At 34.9% G+C, this 16,805-nt stretch overlaps 1 protein-coding gene across 4 annotated transcripts in view; it reads right to left on the bottom strand.

Moving 5' to 3' along the window:
• Nucleotides 1-16,805, bottom strand: part of TCF12 (transcription factor 12) — a 149,493-nt gene that overhangs the window by 130,425 nt on the left and 2,263 nt on the right. The window lies entirely within an intron of this gene.

The following is a 16,805-nucleotide window of genomic DNA, read 5'->3' as shown; positions in this document are numbered from 1 at the left end:
GAAAAAGAACGGGAGGAAAAAACACCATTCCGTTCTGCAAATTCACTAGCTTTCTACCAATATGCAGCATTAAAAACCTTAGGTACGTTAATAAATACCAAGCAGAAACTTGGACTAATGATTATACAGCAATTTCAGATTAATTACAATGGCTCATAATTATAATCCTAACAATATGAGTCTGTTTAAGATCTAGCTCAGACTGTCTGGTCTGACTGCATCGTGTCTAACCCACGGCCGCTGCCACCACAAGCACACAGCTGCTCTTTGCATCATCATTTGCATCCCTCCAAAACAGAAAACAAAACTATAGGCAGTTGCGCTACACCAGTAAGGGCAGCTACTTCCCAAAACAGACGTAACAGCTGCAAGGGGGAAATGGCACACAAAGTGTTCAACTGACATCCTACACATCTTATCCTACTACTCTTGGATTCAATAATTGTTCTGAGCTGGAAATTAAGAACTCTCCAAAATATTTCATTAAAATTAAATACAACTTAAGAAAGCTATAGAAAAAACAGTAAATACAGAACAGTAGATACAGTAGATGCTTAGTAGATACTAAAGAACAGTAAATACACAGCTGAATATCACTTTAATGATAATTGAATTTACACTGAAATAACCAGACAACTGTTCCTCAGACGATACTGATCATTCCTTAATATCTTAGCATGAATCATTTCTAAAATTAAAAAATCCCCAGCCTTAAAAAATGAAAAATAATTTAAAAGGCATAAAATATGGAAGGCAACACCATCTGATCTCCCATCCAGATCCAGCTGTCTGTCCATTGGAAACACCAATTAAATCAAAGACTTTTTACTCCTCTAAATGACTGCCCAAACCAGAGACACACAGATAAATCCTTATTTTACTTACAAGAGTTGCCAAGTGGTCATTGTGTATGGGGAGAAGATACAGAGATATAGATATAGAAAGTGCTCAGAAGGATAGATAGATATGAATAAGGATAAGAAAAATAACAGACAATAATAGACAAAATAAAAATACAATTTAGAAAAAATGGGTGTGAGGAAACCCCTTCTATAATCTGCAGTACCTAAAAAGTTTTAGTTCTGCTATCTTGAAAGGAGAAAGAATTCCTGCAAAAACTGCAGTAATCTAAAAATGCTTGCCTTTACTAGGAATATTTGTCCAAAACTTTTTGCTATACATTTGTAACTTTCTTCTACATACGGTTCTACCTACATGCAGCCAGGTGAGAACAGCCAAAATGACAAGCTGCCTAAGAAACAAGTACTCATTTTTTATTAATATGCAGCAATGTACTATATTTATCATCACAGTCAGCACTGGCAACACGAAAGCAAAGCCAGACTCATAGAAATGTAGACACAGTCTGCACGTTTCTGCTTTACAATATCTACAGTTACAAGACACTCTTTACTGAATAATACCCTGACTGATAATGACATTTACTTTCAAAGCTTCCTATATGCAGTTCCAGTTACATTTTTACAGAAAACATTAAGCCATGCAGTATTATTAAACGTTACCTGAAACAGACCAGTACAAAAGTCCGCCTAGGACTATTTCTACTATCTCTAAAGCTGAAGAGTACTAGAATGGAGTGCTGAGAGAAGTCATCAAAAATCCATTATGAAAGTCAAAATAGAAAGGTCAAAAACAAAGAAGTCAAACCACATTATAACATAAGTTACACAGTCATAATAAAATTCCGACTTGAACAGGTACATCAAAGACATTAGAAACAATATTAGAAACAGACTAGTTTTCTCCTCACAAGCTATTGCACCACATGAGTCTGCGAGGCACTTAAAGCATCAAGCTATAGGTGTAAAAAGCAATCGGGACCTACTTAGACTATTAAAAGACATCTCATTTGTACTTCTATTTCTGTTCAGATAATCTTACAAAAGAGTAAATACCTAGTGAACAAACACAAAAATACAGAAGCAACAACTTCTAAATAACAGGCACTACACCAAATTGCTATATTAGAGCAGTCAATACTGATACCAAAGTAACTGAACCTAGGTTTCCACACCCAAAAAGCCCTAGCCTCGTTGCCGCAGCCCTCTCCTTTGCAGTCGTCCCACCATCATAGCATTTTCCTCCTTTCAAGGGCAGGATGAAGTTGCTCCCTGTAGGAAGGAATACGCAACTCGGCTCGGCCGCGCGAGCCGGCTCCGCGCAGGCAGGTGGCCTGCGGCCAGCCCCGCTCCGACGCCGCGCAGGAAGAGGAGCGGAGGCCGCTGCCGCAAAGGCGGCTTCTGCTGCCGGGGACAGCGGCACAGACCGATTCGCACTACTGGAGCCATTATGCCAATAACTTCTTTTCACTCACGTCCTTTCCAGAAATCCGGCAGCTCCCTGCTCTCGAAGGGAAAAGTTAAACCACAGCGATGATTAGAATCCCCAGATAAGTTGCCAAATGCCCAGGACCACTTGAATTGCATACTAGTGTGCTAAGAGAACAGTAAAAACGGACGGCAGGCAAGTGCCTTCAGTACAGACGTAGCATGGACTTATGAATCCACTACCTAACCCAAATTCCAGAAATGACATCTTCCTGTTTCAACATCATCCTACTGTTTTAATAAATATAAAATTCGAAATTTAAACTTTTGATAATACAAAAGTTCTTATTTATTTTGCAGTCTATATGTGATTCAAGGGAAAGCCCACAATGAAATCAAATGTTTAAGAAAGTGCTTCATTTTTCACTCTACAAATATTACTTATGAGGTCATTGGTCTAAAGGTAACCATCTTACTGAATTGAGAGGACTTTAAATTATTTTGAAGTTTGAGAAAGCAAACAAGTAAGTACCAACTAAATCAATTAATTTACTTGAAACTATTATTTGAGGAAAAAAAATGTTGTCATTTTCAAGGGGGAAAAATTACATTCAGACATTGTAGAAAGAGAACAGTTAGCCCACTTTCTAAAGGAAAGCTCAAATCACACTTTCTGCCCCTTCAGCACTTTCTAAATCATCATTTCTAACTGATACATCAGAAGTTCTATCTAAAGTAAGAGGAGAGAGAATAATGTTTCATTTTTAAACACATTTGTGTGTTTTGTCCCAATCTAGCCTACCTGACTGTTATTTATAAAATGTAAATTATTTTTTTCTTTTTACAAAAGCTAGAACCAAATACAAGACAAGGGACATAATTAGCTTAACAAAAATATACTAGTTTGATTTTACATTTATAAAAGGACTGTTAAGGGACAAAGTATTCTTCTGTTAGCTTTTAAATGGCATTTATGAACAACATTTTTACTAGTCATACGTCACAAAGACAAAGCACACTGTTTATTAGTATGTAGTAAAGTATTTGTTTTCGAAATATTTGGAGGGCTTAAAGCCTTGGTTTTGGTAAACATTTAGTCATTGGTAATTCTTAAACCTTGCCTCACATCCCAAAATTATGATACAAGAATTAAATCATCCACAAAAGGCTCCATTTATAGAATACAGCTATTAAAGATCTGTGTGGTTAGATCAAGTTTGCTTCATAATTTTAAAATGCACGCAGTTGTAGCACAATTACTTTTTCCATCTTTGTTAAAGCATAGGTACTGTCTCCTGGATCCCGACGGGTATTTATTAAGCATTCAGAAAACGGGCAGAGCAGCAAATGCAGTCGCATTTAACACAGCCTTATTTCTTGTTTCAGTCAGAGTAGATTTTGTCAAAAAAAAAAAAAAAAAAAAAAAAAAAAAAAAAAAACACACCACTTGATTACTGAATCTTTTGAGACGACTTGTTACCATATCCATGATTATTAGATCATGGCCATAGGCTAGACACTGGTACATATATCCAGCTGTCAAAATCAATCTAATCTATTAAATACAAAAGATAGCTACGGACAGGGCTCTTTTCTGTTTATACATCAGGAAACAGTTTTAGACTAGTAATCCTCCTCCTTGACCATGGCAAGTATATATAGCTGTGCTTTCTTATTCAGATTCAAATAAACTTACAGATAAAATTCACAAAATAAGAAGTGTGCATAATCTCCCCTCTCTAAAATATTGCTATGAATCCTAAACTAAAATTTGCAGGTCCATGCTTTTAAGTAACAGATGTATAGAAGATATAGTAAGAATATACTAGACAAAGTAAAAACAATTTAAAAAAATCTATCAAAATAAATAAAGTAGAATCAAGCAAGCAAACCCACAGAAGTTACAAACAAAAGGAAGGATTGGAACTGGACACTGAAAATCCATGCAAGTAAATTTAACTCCTGTTAAGTTACAAGAAGCTATTCCTATTAACTAATTCCAGGTCAACCATCTCCCTCCCCTGAGGATGTTAAAACACTATCTCCTCTGTAATATTAATATTACTCTTCATTCTACAGCTAAAGAAGCTGACAAAAAGGGGGGGAAAAAAAACCTTGTTCCTCAGAGTGACACAGGAATCATGCAGCAAGAGACTAACAGAATTTTTCCTCTTCCCTGTGTCCTTTAAAACTCAAGCTTCCCTTTGTTATATAAAAATACAAGCTTAACAAATATTTCAATGAAGATATTAATATTTGCCTTAGTTTATTTAAATTACAAAAATAAAAGCACTAAGTATCAAACAAGTTAGAGTATTTCCTACATGCAAATACTGGGTACAAACCTTCACAGAATAGCTAGGACAACACCACCACCACATCTTGAGAAATTTTTTTCTCCATAACACTAGAATTCTGTACACGCCTAATTTAACTGATCTGATAAAACATTAATACAGCTGAAAACAAAGCCAGACAGTAGATACTACAACCCTTGAATATCTCTAGAAGAAAGGTTGTTATTTGAATTACAGTAGTTACTTATCAGGTCTATTTTAGCCAACTAACTATAAAATTCTTTCAGGACTAGATTTTCAAAAAATAAATACCCAGTTTTCTCATATTGAACTCATTTTATGTGCTGCCTTTACTAGCCTGACAAAGCAAGGTCAATATATATATTTACATGCTCACAGTATTTGAAATGCAGTAAACCCATCTCAGTTTATTTCAGTGAACCTACTGCAAGGTAGTCTTAAGTCTGCCAACTCCATCAGTATCAGCTGCCTCAAAGGCCAGGGAAACACAAATAAAACCTTTGCTGGAGCCTTGAAAGACTTTCCCCCAAACCTGACTTGAGACTAACTCGCAAGAATTAGAGGAAACTTAGGTTATCAATGCTGTGTTTGTTCCCAAGGATAACTAGAGAGCATCAGCACACAAACCTCTGATACAGCAGTAAATTTGCTTAAAAAGGGAAAACAGCCACAGACACCTTGCAGACTCCAATTCCCTTGTTCCGCATCCTCGGTGTAAGCAATTCCAACTGCTCCTTCTACCCCCGGGCTCGGGTCACTCAGTCAAGGTCACTCACACCCCAACTTGTCCAGCCCGGTTACAGCCGCATACAGGGAACAAAGTAACATATATACATACACATACACACACACACACGTGTAGCTTTATTAAGTATACACACATCCATCAATACACACACATCCACATCAAATGGAAGACAAATATCTATTAGAGACACAAGAGACTCATGGAACCACAAGAAATTTACACCATTTTCTTAATTTGATAACAAGAGCACATTTCATAGAAAGAATAGATGCTTATATGCAAAGACCTATATCTGCTTGATGAAAAAATGAGATATTAATATGGCCTCCAAGTGAATACAGAACTAAATGCTGCTATAAGTGATGCTCCCTCACCCCACTAGCATCACATTTAGTGCTCTGTAACACAAATAACACATTAGCAACCATTTCACTTGGCGAAAAAAAAAGGTATCAGGCTGAAAAGGATTATAGACAAAGATAAGTCTTTTCACAACAACTTTGCACTAACCAAGCACATGGAAGCAACTCTTTAGGATAAACTTTCCAGATATTAGTAGGGTCAAATATTGTAGGATACTTAGTAGAATACTGATACTTTTACAACAAACACTAGTTAGTCATTATGGCACCTCAGCCTACATATGCATTCATCCACATTAAATATAATCCTTATGCATAACACAAAACTCTAAATTTTCCAACTGACAGCTTTATGAATAAGAGTTCAAACCACAGAGAAAAAGTCATTTATTTTAGAGAAACCTATTCTTCCTGTTCTTTTTACTACAGTTATGTGCTAATACTGACAAGATACTTTCAGATCAACACACGAAGCACTTTAGGAGATGTAACAGCTCTGCCAAGAATCCTGCCTTCAAAAGGACTTTCATTGCTATAGCAACAGCATGTTCTTCAGCAACCAAGGCAGAGACAACCTATGACACACACATGAGAGATGGCCAAACTCTGACTGAATCCTCACTGCAGCACAAGTCACATTGCAAGTCACTATACATCCTCATTTTCACTTGCAGAAATTTAAGGTACCAAAAGGGTTTTGTTGTTGTTGTCGTCGTCATTGATAAGTTCACAGGGTGCTTAAGCTACCTAAAAATAAACAGCGGCATCTATAGAAGAAAGGGTCATTTGCCTTATAAAACCATATTGAATAATGTTATCAGAGAATATAAATTGTATTATACAGCATCTTCCGTATGCAGGCCCCTACCTCCTCTCCAATTCCAATTTCTCCTAGCAGGATGTGGGAAAAGGAAAAAGGAAGTGTAAGTGCACAGGAAATAAGCAGATGATTAAAGCAGTCATTAAGTACTCAACAAGTAACTAGAAAATAGAAAAAGAGTTTAATGAGTATGAAGGACGAACAGAAATAAGCTCCATTTTTAGTGCATCACTCAAAAGATGTAATTTCTTATAATGCTCCACCAACTACGCAAAAATTAATTCACACACATAGCCTTGACATGTCTTGAAATGTACTTATCTAACATTTAGACTCGTAAATAGCTACATCATACTACCCTGATATTTATGAAAATGTATATATCACTACATAGAAACTAGCTTGTTATTCAAGCCATTAAATAGATACACACAAATGCAAGTTATACACTCATTTCTGCACTTTTATTATATGACAGCAACCCCAAACCCAGCCTGTTACAAAACCACACTCCTACAAAAGTTCCCTATTTTAAAGAAAGTGACTTACAAAGTGGAAAAACTTAAGTTTCTCTTGCTGATTCATGAAGAGTGAGTACATTCTGGAGAGAGTGATATCTCCCATCATTTAAAGTCTGTCCACTTCCTTTTCCAGTATATGGTCTTACTTAGTCCTTGCTTGAAAAAAAAAAAAAAAAAAAAAAAAAAAAAAAAACTACAGACTATTTAAAGAAATTATTCCTAATGAAGAAATGAAAGAAAAAACAAGTGTTGGAGGGAGAGAATCAATTTGTTTCAGTCAGGAGATTTTAAATTTGTCATCTTAAAAACACTTGGGAGAAAAATAGCATATTGAAGATTCAAATGTTTCTGCTATAAGCAATATTGACAAAGTTCATGCTCCATTTTTGCATGCTTATTATTGTCCTCCAGCAAGGACAGGGACTACAATACTGCAGATATTTTCAAGGTTACCAAAACAGAAGCATTATACAGGCAGAAGAACACATTTCAGACACTCCATACACAGAAGGTGGCAAAGATGTGTATTTATAAAATAAATACAGTTAAGGGGGACACCATGATTTACTACACAACTCAATCACCTTTGCATGTAAGCATCACAAGCACTAATTTTCAAAAGACACACTACAAAATATAGCCATTGGAAGTCTGCAGTAGTAAGCACCACGCATCATTTATAGAAATACACAAAAGCTTTTCATTACTCTAAAAACTCGGTCATCTTCATTAAATCATCATCTCCTCATAAAAGTCTTAGCTTCATTTAGCATTCATAAAGATGAAAGAGTAGCTACTCTCCTTATGGATTACTTCTCTATTACACGAAAATGTTTTGCACGTCAAAAGCAAACATTAAAAGATTAAATGATGTTGTCATTTCTGTTCTTGTTTATTTGCAGTGGGCAGTGAATAGAATTGCAAAGAAACAATCGGTGATTATTTTAAGCTGTGTTCTTTTACAAGGATTATGAGTCATGAAGTTGCTGCACGAAGAAACCGGAGTGAGTATAGGTGTCGCATTGAAAAATCATCAAAACATCACATATAAAAAAAAAATGTTTGTCCTACAAGCAAAGCTGTCTGGTTTAATCATTTCACAGAGTAGCCACAATAGCTCTTGGGATAACATCAGAACAGTATTATTTTGCATTCAAATAAACAAAAATAGAGTGAATTGCACTCTTGTACAAAAAGCTAAAAATACTTTGGAAACTTCTTGAAGTGCATTTATCTCACTAAAATTCAGTATCCACATGTAACGTGCTTCTACACCACACTAAGACTAACACATTGAAGTAGGAAATTTGAGAGACATTTGGTTACAAAATCTCTACGGCATACAAAAAGGTGGAATTCAGTGACTGGATTTATCTACATATTTAGGCTTTAACATGTTTTCTGACAAACTAGAAAAACAATTTTATAAAGCAAAGTTATTTTATACTAAATTCTTCACAAGCTTTTCTTACGCATTAAATGCTAATAGCTCTGAATCACAGCCACGAAGAGGCTTTCTGTGGTTAATTCTTCTCTCTTGTTCCCCTCCTATTGCCTCATTTAAGAGTTCTGTCTATTTTTGATTTTTAAATAGATATTCAAGTTAAAAAGTCACACAGCACATACAAAACCCACCAATGTGCATGCAGTATTTATTTTAGAGAAGTCTTAGAACCATTCAGTCATGGAGGATTTTGTTGGTAAAAGCTAGACATGGAAGAAGATGGGAGTGCTATAAATCAGTTCACAAGATAATGATATTTATTAAAATACTGTACCCAAAATGGGAACATTTTGGTTAGTCTAAACAAAGTAAAAAATGACACCAGACAACACTACAGACGGAGTCCTTGCTTATATAGAGTCAGTTTGGGCTATGCTTCATTACAGCTAACACACAGCAAATGCACAGTCTGATACTCATTGGTATTTTACCTGCAAAATGTACATAACTGTATAAAACTGGAGGATTGTTTTACTATATTTTTCTTTACACCTACTGACCTGCCAATTCATCTTTGTATTTAAAAACCTAGAGATACAATGTCTATTTTAAAAAAAATAATAATAAGCAAGGCTCAGAACACAAAATTCCAGTCCAAAATAACGTAAGTTCTCTTGTGTTTCAACTGCATCTTCATCATCAGTAAAGAGCTACCTAGAAGATAAAGGCACAAACAAAATGTATCCTGGACTTCTTTTTTTTTTTTCCCCCCCAGACAAAAAGGACAGTAAAAACAAATGGCTGAACTTATTACTGGAGCTCACCAGCAAAAATGCATAAATAAAGACTTCTGGGAAACGTAGTTAACTCTCTGTTAAAGGCACGGAGATAATACCGAGGAAAAAGAAAAAAAAAAAAAAACTGTACTCCAACGATTACCAGGAGGCAGGGGGAAAAAAAATCTAGACAACCTCTGTAGCACACCAGGAAAAAAAAAAAAAAAAAATCAGATTTTCAGATTCATTGCAATCAGTAAGATTTATGTCTGTGGAAAAAAAAAAAGAAGTATATTTGCTTTTTCATGCATTATGTGCTTTTCAGCTTCCTTTATTAAAAAAAAAAAAAAAAAATCAATAGTACGAGCAGTTGAGTTGTCCCTGACACTGCTACAATACTACCCATCTTCCTTGTCCATCGTGGAAAAACTTAGTTTTATGTTAAAATTTTCTTAGCATCTCTAGACAGCACATAAATAAAGTAAATGCCTTTTATCAAGGCCCTTCCTCTTCCACCTCCAATTCAAGCACTTCTTCAAAACATCAGCATTACTTATTTGATATGAGATATTCTTCATAAAAAACATAAAATCAAGAACTTTACGTCATTTAGAGCAGATTTGAGTATTCCAGACCCTTTTCCAAAAATCATATCCCAACCACACAAGAAGAATCTAACAAGATCCTAAAGATTCAATGGGTACATTTTAGCCTGATTATCCTCTGAAAACAGTAAGACATTATTAAATATAACAAAAGTTGCTTTCTGACCATTCTTGGTATTCAGTTAACATCTTCACCAAAAAGTATGTCCTTTATGTTTCTGAAAGTCGTGTTGACAAACATAGCTTTGTTTTACAAGTGAGAAAAAACAAGGCATTCATTCAAAACATTTAAAAAAAATCAATTATCTCATCCTAGACTTGTAATATCAACAAACTAGCCTCTACAACCATTTATAATAGATACAAATAATGGATTGCAACATTTTAAAAGCTTACTCACAAATATTCAGAATGATATATTTAATAAAATTGTAACGTACTACTTTCTTATTAAAAAGAAACATACACAGACAAAAAAAAAGAGAGAGAGAAAGAGAATAAAAATATACTTCTTATGCTATGCAGATCACTAGGCACTGAAATGAGAGTTCACTTCCTTTTACTTACAGTGCTTAAATATCACACTTGACCATTAAGGTATGTATATATGTATATACACACACCTGTTTAGCCTTGCAACCAACAGTATTAAATACCTGCATCAAATAATTCGCATGCAGAAGAAAATATTGCCTTTTGTTATTTCTTGACTTACCGTTGAAATTCAATGACCTTCTGTTTATAAGATGGCATACAATAACAAAGTTAAACAAAATTTACTATATATGTTTCAAGATATGCTAATATTTAAACTACATAACACCTTTTAAAACAAAGGTTCTTAGAGGACACATTTTATTCAATGTTATTTTCTAAAACTGAATCACCATCTATGATAATCTAATACATACAGAAGACAAACTCAAATGTAATATTTATTGTCAATTAAATTTAAGGTAAGAGACTTACTTATTCTATCATATAGATTACATCTGTCTCTGCATAATTTTTGTCTCTATGCATAATTTTAAAGCCTCTGAAAATGCTCATTCATGCACATTTCATGTGGTCTAGTGAGCTATTCAAGTTTACGGAGTTCTTTCAATTTTAACAAGTCTCCGCAAACTCCAGGCTTAGCAAGTGATATAATTTTATAATAGTGTCTTAAAAGTTCTTCTGTTCATAATATTCACATTTTTCAACAGTAATAAAACTAGATAACTCTCAAGAATTACACTTTAGCTTTAACAAATGAAAGAAAAGTGCTTGCCAAAGGTACACTGTAGTACACAGTAGGTTTAAAGAAATTCATACAATGGTATCTATAATCTCAATGACAGATAAAGTAGAATTACCTGAAACAAACAGCTATCATAACAGTTGGATAGCTAGAACAGCGAGGTTAAACTCTATTTGTGTGACAGTTAGAATGAGAGAAGAAAGGAACTTTGGCATTTATGTATGAATGACAAATTTATAACATTCATTTGCCTTGCCAAAGAGGGAGGCAGGCAGAAAAAGGACTGAAACAACAACGAGAATCACAAAATCCAGCCCTTTGCCATTATAGATACTGAAAGCTCTCCAGTAATAAAGGGACTGATTTTAAGTTCAACCGCCATTAAAGAACTCAGGAATATATTGTTCCCTAAGTAAATCCAAAAATAAAATCTCAGATAATTTCAAGTCGTGCTCCTACCATTAAGACGAAAGCCTGAAACCTCCGGATAGTCTTAATCATCAGGAGTTATATCAGAAAAAAAAAATCTGTAGAGCAAAGATGTACTGTCTACAGAAGGGGCAGGTCTCCATACTGTGCAGTTATATATCATAATGGAAAGGATAGCATTATTGTGGAAAGGAAAGCATTATTGTGCCTTAAATCCTTTCAAAATCCATCTAAAAATAACATTGCAAAAACCTTCCACATATTGCAATACAGTAACTTTAATACAAGGATTGAGGTGAGACACTGCGCTTCTTAACACAGTTGTCACATCACTGTTCTCAACCAGGGAGAACTAATTGCTGGAAATCTCAGATTAACCTCTTGAAAGAATGCATTCTACAACCAACACATCAAATTATCATTTCCCATATAAACAGCATCAAGCACACCTCTAAATAGAAGACTGAATTATAATAAAAAAAACTAAAATTAGGTATTCAGAATACAGCAAGACTTTCTTATCAATTGACATGAGGTTTATAGTGGCAACTGAAGTGATAACAGCCACATTTTCAAAAACACAGTCAACAGTAATAAATGATTGATGAACACCTACTTATCTGGTCAACAAGCTATACTGAGAACACCAAGTTACTGTAATAACTTTTGTGACTTCTGCAGAGTAGTTTGATACATGTGAAAGAGACAGAAATGATTTTTATTTTAAAATACTACTTCAGGAAATTATATTAGAGACTTAGTATTAAATAGCTCTAATTTCCAGTAATGTCAAAAAGTGAAATTCATATGGTACTTTCTCTGTAAAGATTTAAAAAAAAAAAAAAAAAAGATGACCAGACAAGAAAAATAAATCGAAGTCCTCAGATACAGGCCTTCCACTGTTCTATATTAAAAAAAAAAAAAAAAAAAAAGGCAGCATTTGTCATGGACTAACACTTTACAGTGGAAGGATCAGACTACATGACCACATGAGATCTCTCATTAGCTCCCTACTTCAGGGATTAAGAGCAGGCACCATAAAGTGCCCATATCCCAAAAGGAGAGTGCATCTGAAACACACACTGAACAGCAGCGAGAACTGATTCTCCTGTGAAACCGATTCTGATAACAAGAGGAGGGAGGGAAAGAGGAGGAGGGAGAAAGAGAAAAAAAAAATGTATTTTGAAAGCTTAGAAGAATTAATTTGCATAAAAGTCGCACAAATCTGTAGTTTTCACCCTAAGAATAATTTCACTGTCACACTTATGGGTGTTTTTTCTCTCCAGCAGAGTAAATGTGTATTAATGTAAGTAGCACTTGAAGCTTTTTGCCCATCCACGTCACTAGACTAGACTTTTATAAGGAACTGCTGACATCACATTAGGGAGGAAATAAGAGTTTACAGGAACGATATAAACAGCATTCACGTCAAGTTTTACACATTTTGGAAACACTGTTTGGTAACTTAGTAGACCTACTAAAGCAGAACTACCATTGTCTCCAGTCAGAATGCAGGCACCTCTGATTTGCAGCCACTCAGGTTAACAGGAGGGGAGCAACTTCAATGGTTTTGCAGCAAGCCACCACTGAGCAGCCTGTGCCAACCCTTCCCTCTCCCACCCGACAGGGTATTGGGCAGAGGGGCGGAAACAGCAACCATGCGAGTTAGCACCCGAGGAGCTTTTTTGCAGGTAGGCTTAGCATGAGGGATATCTCAATACACTTAGGATTTGTGCCCAAAGTTTTCTGGACACAAACATGTGTACACAGAAGAACCTTAGAGGCATGGTTGCGTTGCATTTTGACTACTTGGCTCTTCAATTCTTCCTCTTAAACTCTTCCCCCTTGGCTTTTCAGGCTATGTAAGGAAATACAGTCTCAAATAAAATTCTTCATTAAAATCAAGAAAAAAATCTTTAACTAAGTTTTCTTAAGATATCACAAATATTAAAAATTTTCAAGTACTGAGGAAAAAAAAATGAAATAGAGATCAAACCATAGAACTATTTCAGTGTTACTGCCTATGGCAGGCAGTATACCTGAGTATTGTAACTGGACCTTAATGGAGATCCTGTACTAAATGAAGACTATACGGTAAAAGGGATAAACATTACAGAATTTATGCTAATTAGCACTAGAATTTTGACAGAAACAAAGAAGATTTCATTGTAAAATCATGCTCAATGCTATTAATCATAGCAGCAAAACAGAAAATTTTCATTAAAAATGCTGTTAAAATTATTTAAAATGTTAAAAAACTTATTAAATTAAAATTAAGAAGTCTGATAGAGCGTATCTCTGATTTGTGCTTTCCCTTTTATCATTTCTAAGGTAGCAATCTTTATTTTAATAAGTTGTTTTTGTCAGAAGAAAAGGAATGGAGTTTTGTTTTAAACAGGAGGTATTTACAAGAGGAACGGAGGAATATTTCATAGTTTCACTAGCAGTCTGACCAAAATAGTTGACTTTACCAGCAGCTTAGATGACTTACTGTCATAACATACTATGATATACCAGATTACTTCACTTATTCATAACTGATTGACATGTAGAAAGGCAGTCTTCCCCAACACCAGAAATTTCTAGACACTCCCGCTATCCTTTTACTCAAAGCTAATTAATAAAGTTCCTTTATTAATTTAAGACTCTTTAAAAAAATCAATAAAAATCAGCCATTTTAGGTTTATGTAATCTAGTTACACATTTATTTGTATAACCTCTAATGAAACACATACTGCAGAACCATATCAGATCAAGCTTCTTGCACAGGAATTAAAAGCATAAACACTACTACTCCCACTCCCAAAACTTTACAAAGTCAAACCTAAAAAACAAAAAACAACTGATTTGTCATTCTAAAATGGAGGCGTGGGGGCAGGGCAGGAAAGCCATCATGAGCATTACTTCTAATTCAGGTTTCCCAGAAACAGACATCTTAAACTCACATGAAAATCAATTGTTCCTCTGCATAGTTCTGGCCTACTGATTTGGGGCTACTACGCTGCCTACTGAGTAGGTCTGGGATGATGTATTTATTTCAAGGAGGTTCTATTATAGACAGTGTTGCCCTGTTCTACTATAACTAACAAAAAACAAAGTCTTACTTGAGCAAAGAGGAGAAATCCACCTTCTTTTTGTATATTTATGAACATATCAAAAAAGGGAAATAAAATTATTTTAATGGTGAAGACACTGGAGCAAGCTACACTTTCCAATCAAAAAAAAAAAGCCTCTTTAAGAAGCGTCATCATCATGTACTCAAAGCAGGAACAGCACTTTCTAGTAATCTATATTTACACTGTGCTTTTTGGTACAGATAGCTCAAAGGATAAATACCTTTTCCTCCCATGTTTCTTTTTCAAAAGTGACATCTAGTAGCAAGAAAAACAAATTACCAGTGTTCAAACACTGCTTGTCCTGCAAGCTATAGAATGCTTGAAATTACCCACGATCACAATTAAGCCCAAGCGCCAGCGATTAAAAGCCCACACTTCACCAGCCATCTCCATGAGGTCTCCTACAGCACTGAACTCGGCTCAGAATACAACTAACAGAAGTTGTCACCTCTCACTCTGGCAGCAAGTAATTCCCCTGGGTCAAGCCATAGGTCGTCACAACGTTACAAGAATAAGCGTACATAATTTCCCTAACCAGTAAGTGTCTGCAATGAGAAACACTACAAATTAAAAGCCACAACTATTATACCATTATACCACAAATACCACCATTATTTTTTTCCAAGGAGATTTATGTTGCGTGGTGCTTGTTTAAGAGCTGCAGTGCATTCCCTCATGATTGGTATCTATGTGATGATATCCTGTATCAGGTATCAGGAGAGATTAGGCTTCCCAATAAAGAAATTCAAGAAGTCAGTAACACTGTTTCCCCACCAGCTAAGTATTTTGGCATTCTCTCTCTCCATTTTTTTTTTAAAGCAAGCACTAGAGGAGAAAACAGAAGAAAGAGGAAAATGTCACCTATGCAATGGGCAAATCGTAGTACCCAAGACTGAGCTAATATCTTAATGAAAGCTTTACTAAGCAGAGAATTATTTTACTTCTCCGGGAAAGGCAAGATATAGCAGAGAGAGAGAGAAGAGGAAAAAGCAAACAAACGCACACAATCATCCAGCTGTGCTCCCCACACTAAGTTTTAGCTGTCTGAACCTCTTAAAACATTTTTTTTCAGACATAATTGTCTTAAATGGTTATACAAAACAAACACATTAACTACATTGTAAATGGAATTGTCTTAAAAAAAAAAAAAAACTTATATGTAAAGACCAAGACAAAACCACTTGTGTTTTAAGAGGATAAAAAAGGGGGGGGAGGATGGTGGCTAAAAAACTTCCTTTAAATCCATATAACATTTATTGCTCCTAGTACAAATTTTCATCAAATCAAATGAGGTAAAAATAGTCTACGACAAGTCTGCATCAACCTACAGTTTAGAAGCTCTTCTAATGCTGTTAAAAATAAAAATCCTAAAGCATCACTAAAACTTAGGGCATCATTTGGATGCTCAAAGCAATAGCTTTGGCAATGTATTAAGTAAACAGATAAAGTTACTGAAGAATTTCAAGCAACTCCTGCATTGTGCTCCTCTATTAGCATTCAAAAAAGACATTTTCATCTTCTCTAAATAAAAATAAAAACATCAGTTTGTTGTATTCATAGAAAATACACACTCAAGAAAAAAATATCAAAATATGACTCCTTTAGAAGAAATAATAAATATATTCTTTCTAGGAAGTATCTTTTAAAAGTTACACTTATCTTTCATATTATAGGCTCAGCTCAAAAGTCTCTGAAAACAGACATTAAGTGTTCCTCAATGAAAACAGCAAACAACAAAAAATATGCAACACACAGCATATGCAGCTTGTTTTCAAGATGCATTGATAAAACTTCCACAAAGGATAATTACATGTCAGGAATTTGAGGGCTACAAAGTACTAGAAAAAAATGTACATTCTGTATTAAAGCTAGGGCCTAGATGGGGAAGAGAAGGGAAGTGAAAGACACAATAACTTTCTCCCTTACATATTGTTAGAATACATGCATATTCTTATGACAGCTAAGGACTTGTGCTTGTGCCAGTAAAAAAAAAAAAAAAATTACCAAGTCACTCTAGTAACACAATATAAACTTCAGATCTAGTAACCAGTAGTATCTAGCTAGTAACTTCTAAAATTCTAGGATTTATAGAAGAGAGGTGTCAAATAATACATTTCCCTAAATAATACATTTTTAAG

This window comes from Tinamus guttatus, unplaced genomic scaffold (assembly GCF_059628265.1).
Source record: "Tinamus guttatus ecotype Peru unplaced genomic scaffold, ASM5962826v1 Tinamus_guttatus_pri_ptg000004l, whole genome shotgun sequence".
NCBI classification, from domain to species: Eukaryota; Metazoa; Chordata; class Aves; order Tinamiformes; family Tinamidae; genus Tinamus; species Tinamus guttatus.
Note: the sequence above shows the minus strand (reverse complement) of the source record. Positions and strands in the feature narration are given on the sequence as shown.